The following is a 6876-nucleotide window of genomic DNA, read 5'->3' on the forward strand; positions in this document are numbered from 1 at the left end:
TCATAATAAGGAGAGGCAACAAGTACTGTTTCTATTTTAAAGAAAATTGAATACACATGCACGGACAGCCTGATACACACAGCCAAGTTACACATACACACGTGGTTTTGAGACACTTTTCACGCTGCCATCTTTGTGGACTTGCACTTACCAAATAGAGACGCCCTGGAGAGTTAAAGTATTAGCCTCTTTCTGACAGATCTGTGTGTTTGTAGGAAATCAAGCACATAAACTGTATTGTGTGTTCTCCAGTATTTTAAACAAGACAGAAAGAAGCTGTTTTATCCTTTCATCTGTTTTCAAGGCTCAAATTTAAAACATGGTCCTGCTTTGCTGCTTTCTTTGATCACATTTATTTGGGCTGCACAGAATGAACGGAAAAATTTGTGTTACATGCAGAGCAGGAAACACTGAACTTTCTGTGTCAGTGGGTTTTGGGCTTGAACTTAGACTATTTGGAGGTCTTTTAAACTTCAAACTCTGTGATTAGATTTATGCTTAAACTTATCTTTTCCTCTTGATTGTTAACATATTGTAAAGTTTTTTATTATTTTTTTTACACATTAATAGAAAGCCCTACAATTGTAAGGCATCAAAAAATTGTGATATACTCTTGTTGTTCCTCTCCACGGAAATCTTTAGTAAAAGGCGAAAGATTTATACGAGATGAAGAGAAACAAGAGCGCTGCCGGAGAAAGGTTGGAGTGGGAGGAGGCATTTCTCGCGCTGCTGTGATCACTTACGGTTTACATGAAACAAACTGCTGACTTCATCTCTGATACACACATACAAACATTTTACTACAAATACCTCCAACACATGCGCACAAAGTTGCTGAGTGAGAGATTAATGTGAAGTAATTAAAAAAAAAAAAACGCTTTATGCGCGCTAGGCATTGTGGGAATGTTGACCCTGTTGAAAGCAGCCATTTTTATTTAACACAACAGAACAACAACGATGCAGTACTTAGCAGACGCAACAGATGGCAGCACAACAGCCACTCCATTAACAACCATTGAACAAATTACTGCTTCATATTTCAACACTCCCACTTAATTTTACAATGGTTCTAAGACACAAGGTAATGCTGAAATAATAAATTTAACTCAACTTGCAAAAACTAACCTATTATTCCTTCCGGTTTATAGTTTACTTCTGTCTTGCTATATCCAACAAAAAATATTGCCCATTTTATAACAAATCCACACAGCAAGACATTCTATTACAGATTTACATCGGGACAAGTCCAGTCTCTCTCCTGAGATACTCAAATTTCTGTCTTGTAAGAGGTTTTGTCAAGATATCTGCCTTCATGTCATCTGTTGGACAGTATTCCAACTTGACTTCACCGTTCTGCACACACTCACGAATGTAATGATAGCGAATGTCTATGTGCTTGGTTCTTGAATGGTTCACTGGATTCTTTGCTATTGCAATAGCTCCTTGATTGTCGTCCAGAATCACTGTAGGTGTTGTGACCATACCTAGATCACTTAGTAATCTTCTCAGCCAGGTACCCTCTTGAGCTGCTTGACTGAGAGCAACATACTCAGCTTCTGCTGTTGAAAGTGCAACTGTTGCTTGTTTCTTGCTTAGCCAGCTCACTGCTCCTCCACCCAGCAGAAATATGTTGCCTGTTGTTGAATGCCGGTCACCCTGATCTCCAGCCCAGTCAGCATCAGAGAAGCCAATCAGATCTTTGTTCCCTGTACAGTCATACTTCAGAGCAAGGTTACGTAACTGTGCCCTTTAAGTATCGAAAAATTCTCTTTACAGCAGTCAGATGTGCAGTATTTGGGTTTGCACTGAATTTTGACACTGTACTCACTGCTTGTGTTATGTCTGGTCTTGTTGTCATCGCTGCATACAGCAGACTTCCTACCATGGACTGGTAAGTACTTGGATTGACAGGATTACTGACACCATCATCCTTTTTCAGCTTTACACTGATGTCAGCGGGGGTTGCAACAGCTTTTGCTTTATCCATCCCATACTTCTGAAGAATGGTTTCAATGTACTGTTTCTGATGAAGAGCGATGCAGTTTTCTTCTTTGTCTTGAACAACTGAGATGCCCAGGATATAGGACAGCTCACCCAAGTCCTTCATTTTGTAGTGCTCCTGGAGAGCTAGTTTTAACTCATCCATGCTTTCAGTTGACTCTGTAATCAACATCAGATCATCTACATAGACTGCAATGATCTCCAGCTCCTGTGATGACCTCACAAACACACAAGGATCTGAGGTGCTCTGCTTAAATCCAAGATCCTTCATGAACTGTGTGAATTCTTTATTCCAACAATGAGGAGACTGTTTTAGTCCATAGATTGATTTTTTTAGCTTGCACACAAGGTGCTCCTGACCTGGTTTGATGTATCCCTCAGGTTGTTCCATGTATACTTCTTCCTCCAAGTGTCCATTTAGGAATGCAGTGACAACATCCATTTGATGCACATGTAGGTTATTCTGGATGGCAAAGGATAATAATGTACGAATTGAGCTAAAACGTATCACAGGTGAAAAGGTTTCATTGTAGTCAGCACCATACAGCTGTGAGTAGCCTTTGGCAACAAGTCTGCACTTGTATCGCTCCACTTCTCCATCACTTTGATGCTTGACTTTGAACACCCATCTTGACCCTACAACCACTTTGTCCTTTGGTAGTTCCACCAGATCCCAAGTTTCATTTTCTACCAGTGACTCGTATTCCAAATCAGCCGCTTCTTGCCATTCTTTTGCATTTGGACTCTTTAATGCTTCTTTCAGTGTACCAGGTTCTGTGACAGAACACACAATAGCACAATGATCAATAGTCACCATATCTGCAAACTCATCATATCCATATCTCTTTGGTGCACTTCTGATTCTACTCCCTTTTTTAACAGTTTCATCGACAGGGATTTCATCATCAGTTGTTTCCTTTTCTTCTGTGATGATAGTCACTCCCTTTTCTGGACAGGAAGCATCCACCTCATTTTTCCAGTTAAATTCTGTCTCACTAAAGATGACATCTTTTCGAATCAGGATTCTTCTCTTCTCTGCATCAAACAAACGATAACCTTTTGCGTTGCTTGCATAGCCCACAAATCTGAGCTTTACTGCTTTCTTGTCTAGTTTTCGCCTTTCAGCATCTGGGACATGTGCATAAGCAACACAACCAAACACTCTCACATGACTGATGTCAGGTTTTTTGCCAGACCATCGTTGGTAAGGTGTCTCTTGCTTCAGAACAGATGTGGGCAACCTGTTTTGTATGTAGGCTGCTGTTGCTACTGCTTCAGCCCAGTACATATTTGGTAGCTTAGCATGCAACAACATGCTTCTAGCTGCTTCAATCAATGTTCTGTTTTTCCTTTCTGCAACTCCATTTTGTTGAGGCGTATGAGGTACAGACATTTCATGGTGGATACCTTGAGCCTTCAGATAGTCTTGAAACTCCCTTGAAATGTACTCCCCACCATTATCTGATCTTAGTCTTGCAACTTTGTGTCCACACTCATTGGAGTATGTTTTCTCAAATTCCTTGAATTTGCTTAAGACTTCACTTTTTTGTTTCATGAAGTAAACCTTACAGCAGCGAGAGAAGTCATCAATGAATGTTACAAAGTATTTTGATCCACCTATTGACTCAGTCTGCATGGGTCCACAGACATCACTATGGATCAGTTGCAGCTTACGTTTGGAACGGATTTCTCCCACTGTCTTACATGACTGTCTCGTCAGCTTGCCCTCCACACATGCTTCACAGAAGGGAAGCTCTTTGTCTGCAGAGAATTTCACTCCATTTACCAGACCTTCTAGTTCCTTTAGCTTGGTAGTGTGACCCAAGCGCTGATGCCACAGATTAGCTGTCACTGATGCACTATAACAGATAGGTGAAGCTCCTTCAACATCTAACTGTTACAGTCCATCAGCTCTTTGTGTTCCCATTCCTCGAAGAATTCCAACCTTGTCACGTATGTAGCAACGAGATCCTTTGAACTGCACTGTATTTCCTTTTCTTGTAGCAGCTCCCACTGAAAAGAGATTTCCAGACAACTTTGGAACGTACAACACATCATACATAGTGGCAGGTTTAGCATCACTGACTTTGAAGATCATGTTCAGTTTAACAATGCCAAAACCTTTGGCTTCAACAACTCTGCCATCACCCAGTTTTACAGACTGTGGGTTTGAGAACTGCTGGTAATCTTGAAGAATTTCTTTATCACACGTCATGTGTTTTGATGCTCCGGAATCGATCAACCACTCAATTTGTCTTGGTCCTTCAGTAAGATTCGCATTTTTAGCAACGAATGCACTTTCAGAGGAGTCTTCTGCATTTTCACAGGTCACATTTTTGGCTTTGTGGTTTTTGATTCGTTTTTTCCAGCTTGGACAGTTACGCTTTTTGTGTCCTTCTTTTCCACACTTGTTACATCTCCATGAACTTTGTCTTTCAGCTCCCACTACTTTTGAATCAATCTGCATTCCTCTGTGAACTTGTGTTGACATGGCTGATGCACCACCTGATGTAGCAGCACCGTAGTCATCAACATTAGCTCTCTTTTGCTCTTCGTTTATTAAAGCTTGCTGAACAAACTGCAGTGTCAAATTGTCCATCTTTGTCTCCAGAGCTGTAACAATTGTAGCGTAGCTTGGTGGTAAGCTACCCAGGAGTGTTACGATCTGATCTTCTTCTTCAATTACAGCACCTATTGCCTTTAGCTGATCAGTCAGTTCCTTCATTCGTTTTAAATGATCATTTAAGCTTTCCTTTTCTTTCATTTCACATCTGAAATATTTCTTCTTTAGAAACAGTTTATTTGCTAAAGTGTCTCTCTCAAAATGTCCTTTTAGCGTGTCCCAAGCCTCTTTTGGTGTTTGGCAACTTGTTATCAAATACAGTTGTGGTGTACTCACATTCAGCACTAACAAGGAAAATGCCCTTTCTCTCCGTCTCTCAAACTCTGCCGTAGCTTGTGCGTTAGCATCTGCAGTTAGCATATCCGTCTCAGTTAGCATACCCCATAGTCCTTTAGCTTTCAGCAAATGCTCCATCTGAAACTTCCATGTTGCCCAGTTCTCTGGTCCGCTCAGCTTGTCAATAAACGTCTTATCATCCATTGTGAATTCCACAACTCCGTTTATCTGACTCAGCAACTAAGTTTACAGAGCTTTTTTAGCGATGCTCTGGGCCCATAACCTGTTGAAAGCAGCCATTTTTTATTATCACAACAGAACAACAACGATGCAGTACTTAGCAGACGCAACAGATGGCAGCACAACAGCCACTCCATTAACAACCATTGAACAAATTACTGCTTCATATTTCAACAGTAATAAGGTGGAGCTCCTGCACCCTCGAGTTCCTGACAGCCATTAATCCCCACTTAAAAACTCAGCTCCACAAACACTCTGATTTTATACTGTCTGTGGTTGAACCTGTATCAATACACTATCTAAAAGGACAGCTCACCTTGGTGATCTCTCTCAGCACCACAGCTGAGAGGAGTCGTGTCCATGTGAAGGTCATTTAAACAATTACCTTCAGCTCTATATAAAGATCTAAATAACATGCTGTCATTAACATGCAGTTTGTTCTCACCTTTGTCAAAGACTCCAGAAATGAGAACGAAGATAACATAATGTGAAACATTTCATTCAAACTTCATTCATTCAGATGTTTGTCCGACAGCGCAGCTCCACACTTCTGCAGTTCAGGGTAAACTGTTCATATAAGCACTTAAAAACTTTGCTAAAAAGCCCAAGATAACAAATATTTGTGAATATTATCAGAATATAGTAAGAGTCGATTACTAATCAATACATAATGGTGATTTATGACTTTAAAATAGAAACAGTACTTGTTGCCTGTCCCTTTTTGCATCTATTTATATCTATTTAGAAACTATAAACTATAAACGCAATTTAATAAAACTGGGGCTCGCGAGCATTTGCACGAGAAGATTAACGGGGGGGGGGGGGGGTCAACATTCCCACAATGCCTAGCGCGCATAAAGCGTTTTTAAAAAAAAAATTACTTCACATTAATCTCTCACTCAACAACTTTGTACGCATGTGTTGGAGGTATTTGTAGTAAAATGTTTGTATGTGTGTATCAGAGATGAAGTCAGCAGTTTGTTTCATGTAAACCGTAAGTGATCACAGCAGCGCGAGAAATGCCTCCTCCCACTCCAACCTTTCTCCGGCAGCGCTCTTGTTTCTCTTCATCTCGTATAAATCTTTCGCCTTTTACTAAAGATTTCCGTGGAGAGGAACAACAAGAGTACATCACAATTTTTTGATGCCTTACAGTTGTAGGGTTTTCTATGAATCTGTAAAAAAATAAAAAGCTTTACAAAATGTTTACAAACAAGGGGAAAGATAAGTTTAAGCATAAATCTAATCACAGAGTTCGAGGTGTAAAAGACCTCCAAATAGTCTAAGTTCAAGCCCAAAACCCACTGACACAGAAAGTTCAGTGTTTCCTGCTCTGCATGTAACACAAATTTTTCCGTTCATTCTGTGCAGCCCAAATAAATGTGATCAAAGAAAGCAGCAAAGTAGGACCATGTTTTACATTTGAGCCTTGAAAACAGATGAAAGGATAAAACAGCTTCTTTCTGTCTTGTTTAAAATACTGGAGAACACACAATACAGTTTATGTGCTTGATTTCCTACAAACACACAGATCTGTCAGAAAGAGGCTAATACTTTAACTCTCCAGGGCGTCTCTATTTGGTAAGTGCAAGTCCACAAAGATGGCAGCGTGAAAAGTGTCTCAAAACCACGTGTGTATGTGTAACTTAGGCTGTGTGTATCAGGCTGTCCGTGCATGTGTATTCAATTTTCTTTAAAATAGAAACAGTACTTGTTGCCTCTCCTTATTATGATAA

General features: G+C 40.2%; 2 non-coding genes across 2 annotated transcripts; one reads left to right on the plus strand and one right to left on the minus strand.

Moving 5' to 3' along the window:
* Positions 1 to 572: 572 nt before the first annotated feature.
* Positions 573 to 686, minus strand: LOC115799559 (U5 spliceosomal RNA). The gene has a single exon (XR_004021595.1). It is a non-coding gene; the product is annotated as a U5 spliceosomal RNA (small nuclear RNA).
* A 5505-nt stretch (positions 687 to 6191) lies between these two features.
* Positions 6192 to 6305, plus strand: LOC115799604 (U5 spliceosomal RNA). The gene has a single exon (XR_004021608.1). It is a non-coding gene; the product is annotated as a U5 spliceosomal RNA (small nuclear RNA).
* The last annotated feature ends 571 nt before the right edge of the window (positions 6306 to 6876 follow it).

This window comes from Archocentrus centrarchus, chromosome 2 (genome assembly GCF_007364275.1).
Source record: "Archocentrus centrarchus isolate MPI-CPG fArcCen1 chromosome 2, fArcCen1, whole genome shotgun sequence".
NCBI lineage: Eukaryota > Metazoa > Chordata > Actinopteri > Cichliformes > Cichlidae > Archocentrus > Archocentrus centrarchus.